Raw genomic sequence first — 15,418 nt, 5'->3', positions numbered from 1 at the left:
TAGGACTGGAGTTATATGGTCCCAGTCTCCAGTCTGTCAGCCGCATTCTGGATTACTTGTTATTTCTGAGTCACCTTCCAAGGTAGCCCCACATCTTCGCTAAATTATTCAGTGCCAGATATCATCTATAATTTTCACATAATTTTCTTTCAAAGCATAACATGCTATGAATTTCAGATCAGTTTTCCACAATTTATCCCGTAAGCTGAATTCAGTGTTATGTCCTACATCCCTTGCCCCAACGAGTAGCATCTAAATCACAAAACTTGTTTGCGCTTAGATTGACACACACCTCTAGCCATCGAGTTGACCACAGAAGTTCTTCCTTTTGCTGTTTCGTCTGCTTGTATTTAGACAACTGTTGCGTGGCGAGTTCCCCCCCGCCGTGAAAATAAAGACACATGACACAATTATTAAGGTTAATGGGCTAAAAAAGGCCACAGCTTTATTGGTTACAGGTGATGAGCGGTATTGGCTTAGGCATTGGTCCTAACAGACTATATATGTCTTCAGCCCATCCGCTTGAGGTCCGGGAAGGGTTAACCACCAGTCGGGGGAGTCCTGCTGATGTACATCAACTAGGAACTCCCCCGGGGTCACCCATTGGGGGCGTGCCTTAGGCCCTCACCTCCACTGGCTTCAGACAGGGCCACGCCCCCCAGAATCCTTTATCGGACTACCCTTCAATATGCGGGGCAGGTGGTGATGGTGCTTCCTCCCGTCTTCCTACTACAGAACTATATGAATGCCTATCCGCCAATACCCAGAAAGTTGTGACGGTTTGCTACGATTTGCTAGGCAAAAACCAAGTGGCTGGTGCCAATTTGCCAAGTGCAAAAATTCCTACCAGGCCCCTCAATGGCGACCAACTGAGGTTCATAGCAAGGTCAAGGAATGAAAACCTTATAGGGTGGGAGGGTGGGAAACAGGAACAGCTGGCAGGCGGGAAAAGAGGGAGATCCCCGGCCGCGTCCTGCCTTAAGTAGGGCAGGCCACGCCCCCAGAGGCAGCCAATTGACTGGCCAGGGGATGACGCGGCTGGGAATACCCCCAGTCGCTCCAGCCGCCACACACGTGGTGGGGCCGTGAAGCCCACAACTCCACCTTCTTTTAGGGCGGAAGTGACTTTAGAGAAGGCAAATGCTGGAAAACAAGCAAGGCAATAAGGGCATGTCCATGCAAGGACAAAGACCCCTTTCTACCAATAGGGGCACAGCAGAGACCGCAGGGGAGGGCGAGGGAGAAGAAGACACATCAAGAAAGCAGATGACGGTATCACCTGGTGTCCTTTGTCCAGCCTTGGGAGATGACTCCACTGGACTATTCAAACTAGCCTGAATAAACCTCTGTTTTCCCACTCGCTTGTTGTCCTGTTTGGCTAGAGTAATGGACTAGTTGGGCCTTTGTTGCTGCAGGGTTCTTCTTTGGTTCTTGTGAGCAAAGTTCAAGCCAAACTCCCCCCTCCCAAACTCACACATTGACTTATGTCAAACTCTGGATGTTTAACACAAGCACGTTTATCTCCAGCTCTGCAGCTGATGCTTGAGCCATTCAAGACTCCAAAAAGTTGCAGAGGTGAAATTTTATCCATGTATAATCATCTAAATCATAGTGATTTCTTTTTTTAAAGCTCAAGAGATATTTCTGCAGGTGACGTAAGCCTCGGAAGCAACAACAACATGACAATATTAATTGCACTGTGACAAGAGAGGGGAAAGCTGGTGCAGAGAACATTTTCTGTGTCGGAGACACACAGAGTCAAGATTTAGAGCTTAGAGATATAGTGCTTAATACTTCTGAAGCCAGATCTGAGCTTCACCCTGATCAAGAAAGTCTCTGTCACTTGGGTCTCACCAGAGTTTTCTCTTCTTCTGCTTCCCTGGTCTAGGAAGTAAGAGGAGCTACTGACAATACAGTTGTAGGAAGGAGAGTCAGAATGAGACCCCTCCTCCTCCTGCTTTTAATGATGCCCCATGGAGTCTGTGGGAACCAGAAGGAAAAGTGTCCTTTAAATCTGGTCAGGGATGAAACAGATGCTCGCAATTAGTACAGGCCTGGAGACTTTCTCATCAGTGGGATCGTATCTTCAAAACTTTACCTAAAACAAGCTGCTGTATTGAGGTGTTTGGTGTTTCACCTCCCTCCATAAAATTGGCTCCTCGCTAACTGTTTTTGAGCCCCTTTGAAGCAGCCAGAGACCAATGCAGCAACTTCCAAGTACAGTGGTAACTCAGGCTACAGACGCTTCAGGTTACAGATGCCTCAGGTTACAGACTCGGCTAACCCAGAAATAGTACCTCGAGTTAAGAACTTTGCTTCAGGATGAGAACAGAAATTGCGTGGCGGCGGCAGTGGGAGGCCCCATTAGCTAAAGTGGTGCTTCAGGTTAAGAACAGTTTCAGGTTAAGAATGGACCTCCAGAACAAATTAAGTTCTTAACCCGGGATACCACTGTATTAGGAAGGATTGTAAGCAGAGGAGGCTAAATGTTGGAAGATTCAGGGCAGGTGAACAAAACTCCTTCTTCACAAAGTGCATAGTCAAACTATGGAACTCACGGCCACAGGAGGCAGTAGGATTTAGGCAAATTCATGGAGAGGAGGCGAATGTCCTGGGTCCTCAAACGCTCTGCGCTTCAATCGGGAGAAAGCTGCGCTCGCAGAGCTCAGGCGATATTGGATTTTGGCAAGCCCACTCGCCATGATGAGGTGATGATCCAGCGAGTGAGTCCAAACTCTTTATCGGGTTCCTTGCAGGAGGAAGAACTTTTCCGGAGGGAGGTGTGGGAGAAGAATCTACAGATGATTAAAGAGCACAACTTAGAGGCTTCCCAGGGGATGCACACCTATGAGCTGGGCATGAATCACCTTGGTGACTTGGTAAGTGGTCCATACATTGGGCAGACTTTTCTGCATTCATTCCAAATGGGTTGTTTATTGCTGTGGTCAAGCTCCTCCTTGGGGAAGGACGACAGCATCCGCCTTCCATGCATAGAATCATAGAGTTGTAGAGGCGCAAGAGACCCCCTGGGTCATCTATTCCAACCCCCTGCAATGCAGAAATCTCAACCAGTGCATCCATGGCAGATGGCCACCCAACCTCTGCTTAAAATCCTCCAAGGAAGGAGAGTCCACCACTTCCCAAGGGAGACCGTTCCACTGTCAAAAAGCTCTTCCTGTCTTCTTGACCTTCTTCCTGAGGTTTAGCCCGAATCTCCTTTCTCGTAATTTGAAGCCGTTGGCTTGAGCAGGAGAAAACAAGCTTGCTCCATCTTCCATGTGACAGTCCTTAAGATATTGGAAGCTGGCGCTCATATCTCTTTTCAGTCTCCTCTTTTTCAGGCTAAACATACCCAGCTCCTTCAACTGTTCCTCATCAGGCTTGGTTTCCAGACCCTTGATCACCTTGATTGCCCTCGTCTGCACACCTTCCAGCTTGTCAACATCCTTCTTAGATTGTGGTGCCCAGAACTGGACACAGGAACTCCATGTGTGGTCTGAGCAAGACACAATAGAGTGGCACTTTTCACTAGACTTCTGTTGATGCAGCCTAAAATAGCCTTCGCTTTCTTCACTGCTGCCTCGCATGGTGGGCTCACGCTAAGCTGGTGGTCCACTACGTCTCCTAGGCTTGTAGTCTTTCGTTGTGTAAGCATAGGCACAATCTGACGCGCAGCGCAAATTAAGAATGCGGAGTTTTAGAGAAGAAGAGCTTTACTGCGTTAAAATCAACTTCTTCCTAAACAACATGCTTCCACACAGTCTGACTGAGATTCCATACTGCTCAGAACTGAGGCGACTGACTGACTGGCATCTTACAGAGAACACAAAAGTGAAACTGGCTGCCAAGTCACATGACTCAGGGGGACTCCCCAGTTGGCAGTCAGGCCTGGATACCTTGACTAGGCCCAGCCCTTCCCCGCCTGCCTTGCGGCTTCGGCTCTCAGGGCCCCATTACTTTCAGGAGCTGAGGGCCTCATCACACCGAAATCCAGCCCTGCGTCGGACGTTTGGCTTCCGATGATCATTCACAAACGGGAACACTCACTTCTGGGTTTGTGGCGCTTGGGAGCCAAAACGTTGGAGTCGCAAGGCTTTTGAGATCCAAGGTACAACTGTATGTTCTTTTAAAGTTTTTTTAAAAAATGCTTTCAGCTTTAGGTTTGTCTTTGCTGAATGTAATTGTCTTAAATAGATGCTGTGAGCTACTTTGAGCGGTTGTGGAAAGATTTTGAGTATTTCAAATAAACAAATGGCAGTGAGTGAAGCCATCAGCAGGATCAGTCCTCAGACCAAAAGACCCTGCAATACTCCCAAATTTTTGTCAGGATAATATTTGCTAGTGCTGAGCCTTCAAATCTGCTCTCATGTTGCAGTGCAATGAAATGTATTTTTAACAAATTCTATGCAGGAAAACCCCCAATAGTGAGCCCACCCACTCCTACCATCTGGAACGAAGGACCTGGGTTTTCAGAACAGAGGATAGGACTTCAGGTCTGGTTTTCACTTCCGCTCCTTTCCCTTTTTTTCTTGTTGAAAACACCATCTTCAGGTACAGTGGTGCCCCGCAAGACGAATGCCTCGCAAGACGAAAAACCCGCTAGACGAAAGGGTTTTCCGTTTTTCGATGCGCTTCACAGGACGAATTTCCCTATGGGCTTGCTTCGCAAGACGAAAATGTCTTGCGAGTCTTGAGATTTTTTTCGCTTCTTCCCCCCTTTATCTAAGCCGCTAATCCGCTAATAGGGTTGCTTCGCAAGACAAAAAAACCGCTAGACGAAGAGACTCGCGGAACGGATTAATTTCGTCTCGCGAGGCACCACTGTGGTCCTACCCTGTCTTTTATCCCCCATTTTTCTGGACATCTTTTTGAGGCAATTTTGTGCCCCACCCCTCCCCTGCGGCCCTGGCGGGGGCCCACCTCATCACCCCCTAGCTAGGGCCCTGCCTGGACCACAGAGAAACCCTCTCCATAAAACTACAGGGATCTCTAAATCAGGCCTTCCTCCTCCACCCCCAAGATCACTGGGAAACACTTCCCCTGCCACACAAGGTCACAACATACCTCTGGATTTTGCTGGGTTTCCCTGCACCACTGGGCTGCTGCTGGTTCCCCAAACCACGGCCCTGCAAAGGAAGAAGGACATTGTACTCTCTAGGGGGGCAGAACAAGCACCCATGCCAGGCTGCCCATGCCCACGTCACCACAGGCTGCCAGCCTGCTCCTGCCTGGGCGCCTGACCCCTGGCTTGGAAGGAGGGGAGCAAGGGGCTGGGGCGAGACGGGACTGCAACCCCCCAACCCAGCCCTGTTTCACTCAGGTCAGCGCCATGACCTCCCTGCACATGTGGGGAATGGATTCCCCATGGAATTACCACAAACTCCAATGGTTGATTCACTCCAGCCTCCTTCATGGTTTGGCGTCTCAGGAGCCTTTTTTGTCCTAGGAGACAGAAAGGAAAATAAAAAACAGAGGAAGAGGTTACAGGTGGGAAAATGTCTGGGAATCCCAAAGTCTACATTCAGAGACCTAGACTCAGGATCCAGCCTGGACCTCAACCTTTCCCTGTTCCCTCCCTGTGTCCTATTAAAGATTGTAAGCCCCTCAGGGCAGGACCCTTCCGATGAAGGGTCATGTGCAGCGATGGCGCAAAGAAATAATTCGGAAGTAATTTCACCAGTCTCCTGCCCCATGCAAGCTGAAGCCTGCTAGGCGCCTTTCCTGAATACTCCAAATCGCCCACATCCTACCATTTCTTTCTTAAGAGGGCCTTCTTGAATGAGCAATGCAAAGAAATAGAGGAAAACAATAGAATGGGAAAAACCAGAGATCTGTTCAAGAAAATTGGAGATATGAAAGGAACATTTCGTTTAAAGATTACCATAATAAAGGACAAAAGTGGTAAGGACCTAACAGAAGCAGAAGACATCAAGAAGAGGTGGCAAGAATACACAGAGGAATTATACCAGAAAGATATGGATGTCTCGTACACTCCAGGTAGTGGGGTTGCTGACCTTGAGCCAGACATCCTGGAGAGTGAAGTCAAATGAGCCTTAGAAAGCACTGCAAATAACAAGGCCAGTGGAAGTGATGGTATTCCAGCTGAACTGTTTAAAATTTTTAAAGATGCTGCTGTTAAGGTGCTACACTCAATATGCCAGCAAATGTGGAAAACTCAGCAGTGGCCAGAGGATTGGAGAAGATCAGTCTACATCCCAATCCCAAAGAAGGGCAGCGCCAAAGAATGCTCCAACTACCGCACAATTGCATTCATTTCACACGCTAGCAAGGTTATGCTTAAAATTCTACAAGGCAGACTTAAGCAGTATGTGGACCGAGAACTCCCAGAAGTACAAGCTGGATTTCAAAGGGGCAGAGGAACCAGAGACCAGAGATATGCAGATGACACAACCTTGATGGCAGAAAGTGAGGAGGAATTAAAGAACCTTTTAATGAAGGTGAAAGAGGAGAGCGCAAAATATGGTCTGAAGCTCAACATCAAAAAAACTAAGATCATGGCCACTGGTCCCATCACCTCCTGGCAAATAGCCCAGTTCTGTGAAGCTTGGAGGTGGGATGTGAGGCATCTGGGCTTTAGCAGTGCAGTGGTACCTTGGGTTAAGAACTTCGTTCTGGAGGTCCGTTCTTAACCTAAAACTGTTCTTAACCTGAGGTACCACTTTAGCTAATGGGGCCTCCCACTGCCGCCACTCTACCGCTGCGCAATTTCTGTCCTCATCCTGGAACAAAGTTATTAACCTGAGGTACCATTTCTGTACAAGCCAAGCCCTGGCTCCATGGCTCACCTGAATTAATGGAATCCTCTTGCCGCCAAGTTGGGAGAGACCCCCTTCTTTCGGCACTGAACGGCCACATGCTCAGAGCGATGGCGGCTGTGCTGCTGCTTCTAAGTCCAGCTCAGCTTCAGCCCCCCCTCGGCCCCCCCTTCTAGAACCCACCGCTCTCAACCGACTCTCACCTGCCCCCCCTTCAAACTCCCTTTCCAAGCCTCCTTCCAGCTTCCGTCTCCACCAGAATTCCACTCTCTCTCTTCCCCCTCCCTCCCTGCTTGGCATTCCCTTTGGAATTGTAATAGCATCACCTCACAATAATAATATTGCCACTCATCTCCTCTAGGCCTCCTACCTGGAGAATCCATCTTTCTCTACCAAGTCTCACTGTCCTCTGACAAGCATCCCCCTTGCAGGGCATTATAAGGCTTGCTTGCAAAGCAGCACTTTGTGACATCAGCTGGCAAACGGGGGCCAGGCTGCTGGGTTGTCCGGCAGCTGAATGAAGAAAAATAAAATGAGGGGGGTCAAAGTGTGCTGGGATGAGGCCACCATGGGTCAGGCCAGAGGGGGCTGTTGGGGGGTGTGGTTGTGCCTCCCCTTCATCTGCATCTTGCTCCCCCACCCGTTCCTTCAGCTGCTCGAGAGAATCAGAGCATGGCAGAGTTGGAAGGGGTGCCAAGGGGCATCTAGTCCAACCCCCAGCAGTGCAAGGATCCTGCCCACAGCCAGCTCCTGGCTGGGCTCCACACTCCCACCACCTTCTTCCCAGCCGGACGCACAGACCCCTTGCCATTCTGCATGGGGTGGAGAAAGCGGAGAGAGAGATGTTTTGCTCCCTGTCCCTCCAGACATGGATATGAGAGCCCTGTCAATATCTCAAGGGCATCCCAGGGAGGAAGCTTGTCTTGGCTTCAACCAGAGCCAGGGCCTTTTCAACTCTGGCTCCGGCCTGGTGGAACTCTCTGCCTCATGAGACCAGGGCCCTGCAGGATCTGATTTCTTTCCGCAGGGCTTGTAAGACAGAGCTGTTCCGCCTGGCCTTTGGCTTGGAGACAATTTGATTCCGTCCCTCTCTTTCTTTTTTCCTTTCCTTCTCCTCCTGCGATGAGGCTACATTTTAATATTTCAATGTTTCAATATTTTAATGTTGTATTTTAATTTTGTTTTTAAGTTGTAATCATTCAACTTGTTTTTATTATTGCTTGTAAGCCGCTCTGAGCCCGGCCTTGGCTGGGGAGGGCGGGGTATAAATAATAATAATAATAATAATAATAATAATAATAATAATAATTCTCCTGCTCCAGAGGCCCTCAGGACCCGAAGCCTTCAAGTGACCAGAAAGGAGATTCCAACTCCAGGAAGAACTTTCTGGCAGCAAGAGCTGCTTGACAGTGGGAGGAAATCCCTCGGAAGGCGGTCGACTCTCCTTCCTTGGAGGTTTTTCAGCAGAGCTTAGATGGCCACATGCCATGGGTTCTTGAGTTGAGATTCCTGCATTGCAGGGGGTTGGACTAGATGACCCTTGGGGTCCCTCACAACTCTACAGTTCTAGGATGCTATGATTTAAAGTGCATCCAGTGAGCAGTTAAAGCACATGACGTCCCCCAAAGGATCCTGGGCATACAGCTTCCCTGTCAGAAAGGCCAGTGTGGTGTAGTGGTTAAGAGCAGTGGACTCGTAATCTGGTGAACCGGGTTCGCTTCCCCTCTTCTCCCCATGCAGCTGCTGGGAGACCTTGGGCTAGTCACACTTCTCTGAAGTCTCTCAGCGGGGGGCAAGTTCTCGTCTGCACCATCTGGCTGGGCTCTTCTCCCCCATTCCCAGAGCCCGACATGCGCTCCCAGCTGGAAGAGATCATCCTGCAATGCAACGAAGGGTCTGTGGCCATGTTCTACGTTGCCCTCGGCTACCTGGGCTTCTTGGCTGCCACCTGCTTCACGGTGGCTTTCCTAGCCAGGAAGCTGCCCGGCTCCTTCAACGAAGCCAAGCTGATCACCTTCAGCATGCTGGTCTTCTGCAGTGTTTGGGTGTCTTTTGTGCCCACCTACCTGAGCACCAAGGCCAAGTACATGGGGACCGTGCAGATCTTCTCTATGTTGGCCTCCAGTGCTGGGCTCCTGGGCTGCATCTTCCTCCCCAAGTGCTACGTTATTGTGCTGAGGCCTGATCTGAATACAAAGGAGCACCTGACAACAAGAACTTAAGATGGCATCGGATTCAGTGTTGACAATGGCCATCACTGCAGTGATGAAACACAAGTAGTTGTCTTTGGATTACAGCTCCACATAGCTCTCTTCCTTTTACATGAATCATGAAAGATGAAAATAATTGTAGAAAACCTGCAATGGCCACAAGGCTACTGGGTCCAATGTTTAGCCTGTACTGCTTTATCACTGCCTGATTCCCACTAGATAACTGGTGATGAGCTATGTTGGCCTTGATGCTGCTAATAGGTCACAGTCGTCCTATCCTTTTCAGAAGTTGGAGCTTAGGGACACTGTGGCAAAAACTTTGTTTTAGCTTCTTCTCTTTATATTTTAGGGATTTTTCCAAATATAACGGAACTTTCCCTTTGACCCACTATAACGCCTTACCATCTGCTCTATTGCCCCCCCCCCCATTTAGTAATGAAAAACGGAATTAGAATGGCAAATAAAAATCCATTAACCCAACAGTTGTTGCTAAAGCATGCGTATGAATAAGCCCTGAGTGGCATGCTCCTCAAACCTTCAACGATGGAAATCAGTGGAGCGCTTACTAAACTCCCACCATTATAGAAACAATACCTAATGATTATTGGGGTGAGGATGTGGAGGCTGCACGAGAGGCTGAAGAGGAGAAGGCAGGGCGAAATTTCCTGCTTTGCCTCAAACCGTGAAGCATCCTAGGCTGCCCCTGCCCCTTGCCCAATTACAAAGTGTTCCTGCTGCTTCCACAGGCCTGGCACCTTGGCAAACACTTGCCCAAACACTTTCCCTCCAGCCAGGCATTTAATAAATAATAATCTTCACACACTTTAACTCAGTGGGTCTGACATCTGAGGAGATGCACAGAGAAACATTCTTGGCTGAGTTTTGCTTTTACTGGTATAATTTTATTCATTTATTCATTCATTTCATAAAATTTATATACCATATGATTGTAAGAAATACTCAAAGGGGTTTAATATGAAGTTTCTGGATGGGGTAACTGTGAGGTGGATTTGTAGATGGTTGACTGAATGAGCCCAAAGAGGGCTTATAAATGGTTCCTCATCATCCTGGAAAAAAATAACAAGTGGTCTGCTGTCGGGTTCTGTCCTGGGTCCGTTGTTGTTCAACGTCTTTATAAATGACTAAGGATGGAGGAATTGATGGGACGCTCATCAAATTTGCAGGTGGCACCAAATTGGGAAGGGTAGCAGCAAACAGAATCGGGATCCATCCCTGACCACTGGTCCTCTTAGCTAGGGATGATGGGAGTTGTAGTCCCAAAACAACTGGAGGGCCGAGTTTGCCTATGCCTGCCTTAACATTTGGGTGTACATCGGAAGGGTTGAGCGTCAGGAGAGAGGTACATTTCCTTCTTTTTTAAATCTAAGGGCTTATCCACACTTAAATTTTGCCCTGTTCTTTCCAGGTCTGTGCTTTAAGTCTCCGTCTCTGAGTGTGTTGGGGGGGGGGGGGGCTTTCCCTGCTAAAACCTGCTCTTTTAGGCCAGGAAGGCTGAAGTGGCCGAAACTTGAAAGATTTGAGGCCTAGACCTCCAACTGTCTCTCCTCAGACTGTAGCACCCTGCTTGTGGTTAACGCTTAGCTGGAATGAAATATTCAACGCAGCAATAGAGAAATTAAAACAATAATTTATTTGTCAGACAAATAAATGAGAGGCACAGTGGTATATGGTTACCAAGCTCTGGCCTGGTCTCCTGCCATTATGGCCAGCACTTATATTCCCTCAGCCCAGCCCCCTTGCTCCTCCTTTGGCTGCCTCTGTCCAATCAGCCTGGTTGAATTTCCTATTGGCTGATTGCTAGAACCAATCATATAAGATACTCCCATTTCCTATTACCTTTTATGGGAGACAAAGAGCTATATTTCCTTCTATTTATAATTGGCAAACAAGTAGCCATTAACCTCTACAAGGCACCTTAATTAACGATCACCTTTGCCCCCTTACCATTAACCTCTACAAGGCACCTTAATTACCAGATAACCCTTTGCCCTAGACAAGGCGCCTTAACTAACATTTCACCTTTTGCCCTATTGCCCTATTCACTCCAGAACAGATGGTGGCTAATGGTTCTATTTTTATCTGAACAGAGATCTTGGGTTCACCAGCTATGAAAGATCGCCTTCTTTGGAGCCATATGTCAGGAGTGCTCTGATGGTTTCCTGCCTGGCAGGGGGCTGGGCTCAATGGCCCTTGTGGTCTATTCCAACTCTAGGATTCTATGATTCTATGAAATAAGAATCTAACATAAGAATCTAAATTTCTAAATCCTTTGCATAATTACATTTAAGCCAATATATTTAATACATAACATATATAGTTTTTTTATAAGCAAAGACGTTCACAATAAGAAAAAACTTAAAAACACTTTCTTCAGAGAGAAGCCCCCCTTTCCCTAGCCAGCTGCTGTTTCCATTAGCTCTTGCCGTTTGTCCTATTTGTGGCACAATATTCTTACTATTTACCAGCTTACCATTGTGTTTTTGCAACTTGATTATTTGTAAGGTCAGTGACCTCGCTTCCCAGCCTTTTTATGACCGCAATAAACCAATAAACCAAAGGGGCCCTCTGCCTAAGAGGATGAACATCTGCCAAAATCTTAGCCAGCCTAGTTCCTGCCTGGCATGAAACATTTGTGAATTTAAGCTCATTTTTAGAATTATAGGAACCTGATCAAAATATAAGCCTTGATTATAATGCAGGCTCAGATGCCTCATTCCCCCCTTTCAAGCTCAAGGACCTTCATCCCAAGTGTCCTTGATAGCTTGACCTTCATCATATTCCTGAGGTAAAGCTCTATATAGGGCCATGATATGAGGCAGAGTTTCATTCGAAATCATCTTGCTAATTGTACTTCTAAAACATGAAATGATACATGGCACAATACATAAAACCATTATTACTACCGTCAAGAAAAACAAACAAGACAATAGTATTCCTTTGAGTCCCGCAACATTAGGTAACCAGTTGGTGAGCCATCCCATATCCCATCCTTCCCATGTTTGTACTGGGACATGTGCTATACTCTCCATCTTTGTGGCCAACACACGGATTGCCTCACCATTATCAGAAATGTTAAAGCAACAGGCATTCCCTGTCAAGTTCAAGACTCCACATAGGCCTCCCTGCCTGGCAAGTACATAATCCATTCCCATTTTCAGCTGCAAAATGGCGGCTCTACTTTCATCCAGCTGTTGTGCAATAAGTCTCAAACTCTGGGCTGTTGCATTGGTTACAAGTTCCACTACTGCTTGCAATCGAATTATTCTGTTTAGATTATAAATAGGATCCCGTGCCCCTTGTATGAGCTCACCAGGATTCCAGGAGGCAGGATCATAATAGGCTATAATGCGCTCTGGTGGCCAATCATCAGTATCGCTCCAACTTTGGGTACTTCCTCCTGCTATATGAGAAATATCAGCGTTTCTTCGTGTACGCTTGGCCGAATTAGTGGGCATAATCCACATTGGTGGTAATACCCATCCCAGGAAACAAGTCCCACTCCATTTGGAAGGGAGTTGCTTGTATGCCCATTCTCCACATATCCACCACAACCATCGGGTCTGAGGTTTTTGGTACGTGGAGTGCAGAAGGCGAAATATCAAAAGGGGTAGAGAGTTCACAGTGCAGTATGTTAGATTGCCTTTTTCTGTCACAGTTATGTTCCATACCACTTTCCATGCATCAATAAAAGGAGGTGCACAGGGCAAGGTATTCCGAGTTCGATAGGTAGTACCGTTTACCCAGGTTTGACTATTCTTAATATAATCCCAAGTATAGTGACAATGAGAAGAGCCTACCATGGTAGGATCAGCTGCCTCTGATGATTTATGTACACAGAATTCCCCTTGTACAGGTATAACTCGTATTGGTTTAGTTGAGTTCCATCCGGGGAAATTCTGTACCTCTGTTTGGTGTGGCATTTCGCTTACCATACCAATGGCATTTAATGGTATCGGTAATAAGGGCATACCTCCCTCTGAATCATCTGGCCCAAGAGAGCAAACAAGACAATTGGTCCTATTTGTAACATTGGCTACCATCTCAGCTAAGCCTACCCACATATTGTGGTCATGGCGGAATCCATATTTAGCAAATTTGGTCAGATTCAAGGACCCTTCCCCTTCCCAAGGGATCAGGATTAATAATAAAATCATGTTGATGTGTAGTATATGCATTCCTTCCACAAAAGATTACCTTATTGTGATAGCATAAAAATATTAGCCCCAATATAATTCCCCCAGTGACAGAAATGGGGAACCACCAAGACCAAAACATATATCCCAAGGATCCCCAATGAGTAATATCCTTGATAATTGTTCCACAAGGGGGGGGCAGTCAATTAATTGTATTAGAGAATCTTCCCGTTCACAATCGCTGGTTTAGACGCTCCTCAAGCTTCAGGCGTGCGCAGGTCAGCCAGCTTCCAGGTTGTGGCTGCAGCAGGCCGGTCGTCTAATGTTGCCCGTGACCTAGCCCGTTCCCCGTAGGGCTAGATACAGGGGTTTTTGGAGAGAGTCAGTTTTAAAGGATTAGAGGGGTCACCTTTGCATGTCCAACTGCCTTCAGACTTCTTCAAACGGGAGTGATGAATCCAGGGGGTCACCTCAGCTACCTTCACCGCTGTTGGAGTAGAGAGCAAGACGGTGTAAGGTCCACGCCACTTAGGTGCAAGTGGATCACGTTTCCACTCTTTCACCCATACGCTATCGCCAGCCTGGAACTGATGAATCGGCTCGGCAATGCTGCACGGCGTGCGCTCGAGGGCCCACCTGTTAAGAGAAACAAAAACACGGGAGAGAGATTGCACTTGTCCCTGTGTCACATAGTCTCCTATTTGTTTGAGGTCAGCTAGAATATCCTGAACAAAGGAGGGCGGCCTCCCATACAGGAGCTCAAAAGGTGACAACTTAAGTCTTTTTGTCGGTGCACACCGAACACGAAACAGTGTTATGGGTAACACATCTACCCATCCCAATCCCGTTTCCTGGGTTAATTTTGCCAATTGGGTTTTCAGAGTCCGATTCATTCTTTCAGTTTTCCCTGAACTCTGAGGCCTATATGCTGCATGCAGTCTCCATTTCACTTGTAGGACTCGACATACTTCTTGTACTACTTGATCAATGAACGCTGGCCCATTATCACTTCCAATGCATCTAGGTAATCCAAACCTCGGGATCAATTCAGTGAGGAGTCTCTTAGTTACCTCTCGTGCCTTTTCAGTTCGGGTGGGAAAAGCTTCAACCCATCCGGTAAGAGTATCTACAAACACAAGGAGATACTTGAATCCCTTAGAAGGGACCAGCTCTGTGAAGTCCACAATTAGGCTTTCCATGGGGACATATCCCACATGTTGGATTCCAGGAGGTTGTACCGGTCCCTGCCTGGGATTGTTTTTAGCACAAAGAACACATTTCTGTGAAATGCAAGTTGCTAATTGTGATAGGTTAATAATATACAACTTCCGACTGAGACTCTCTCTGGTTGCAGTACCGCCAAGGTGAGTAGATTCATGATAATTTCTTACAATTGTGCCTGCTAGGTGATGAGGTACATAAATCCTATTGTCCGGCAGGATCATCCAACCGTCCTTCACAACCGCTCCTTCCTGTTCAGCCCACTTCCTCTCTTCTGGGGTATAGTGAGGTTTAACTTCTCCTGGAACTACCTCTGGTATGAGGGCTGCTATAAATCCTCCCACAGGCTTTTGGGCTGCCTCTCGGGCTGCTTTATCAGCAGCATGATTTCCTCTGGTTATTGGATCCCTTCCTCGTCCATGACCTTTGCAGTGCATTACAGCAATCTGTTCTGGAGCCCATACTGCTTCCAACAGGATTTCTACTTCAGGTCCATATTTCAAGGCCTTCCCGTGGGCTCCTATTAGACCTCTTTCTTTCCATAGAGCTCCATGTGCATGCAGGGTTAAGAAGGCATATTTAGAATCAGTATAGATGTTTGCCTTACATCCGGCTGCCAATTGCAGAGCTCTAGTTAAACCTATAAGTTCAGCTTTTTGTGCTGAGGTGCCAGCAGGCAAAGCTTCAGCTTCCACAACTTCCTCATTGGTGACCACAGCATATCCTGCTCGTCTGGCACCTTCATGCAGGTAACTGCTACCATCAGTATAATATACAACATCTGGATTTTTCAATGGTTCATCTTTCAGATCGGGTCTACTGGAATAAACTTCATCCATTATTTGGAGACAATCATGTGATTCTTCATCATCTACCTCTGGTAGGGGCAGCAAAGTTGCTGGATTGAGCATATTCACTACTCGTAGATGAATCCTGGGATTTTCACACAATAGGCCTTGGTATCTAGCCATCCTTGGGTTCGTTAGCCAATAACTACCCTTATATTCCATGAGTGTCAGAACAGCATGAGGTACATTCACATACATCGTCTGGCCGA

General features: G+C 47.3%; 1 protein-coding gene across 1 annotated transcript in view; it reads left to right on the top strand.

Annotated features, from left to right (window-relative positions):
* Positions 1-3,984: 3,984 nt before the first annotated feature.
* The window catches only part of LOC308467175 (cathepsin L2-like), a 50,290-nt gene continuing 38,856 nt past the window's right edge, over positions 3,985-15,418 (top strand). Inside the window, exon 1 of the mRNA XM_080988626.1 lies at positions 3,985-4,108. The gene's annotated coding sequence lies outside the window, so the exon portion shown is untranslated. The remainder of the gene's footprint in view (positions 4,109-15,418) is intronic.

This window comes from Podarcis pityusensis (genome assembly GCF_964106645.2).
Source record: "Podarcis pityusensis genome assembly, chromosome: 18".
NCBI classification, from domain to species: Eukaryota; Metazoa; Chordata; class Lepidosauria; order Squamata; family Lacertidae; genus Podarcis; species Podarcis pityusensis.
Note: the sequence above shows the minus strand (reverse complement) of the source record. Positions and strands in the feature narration are given on the sequence as shown.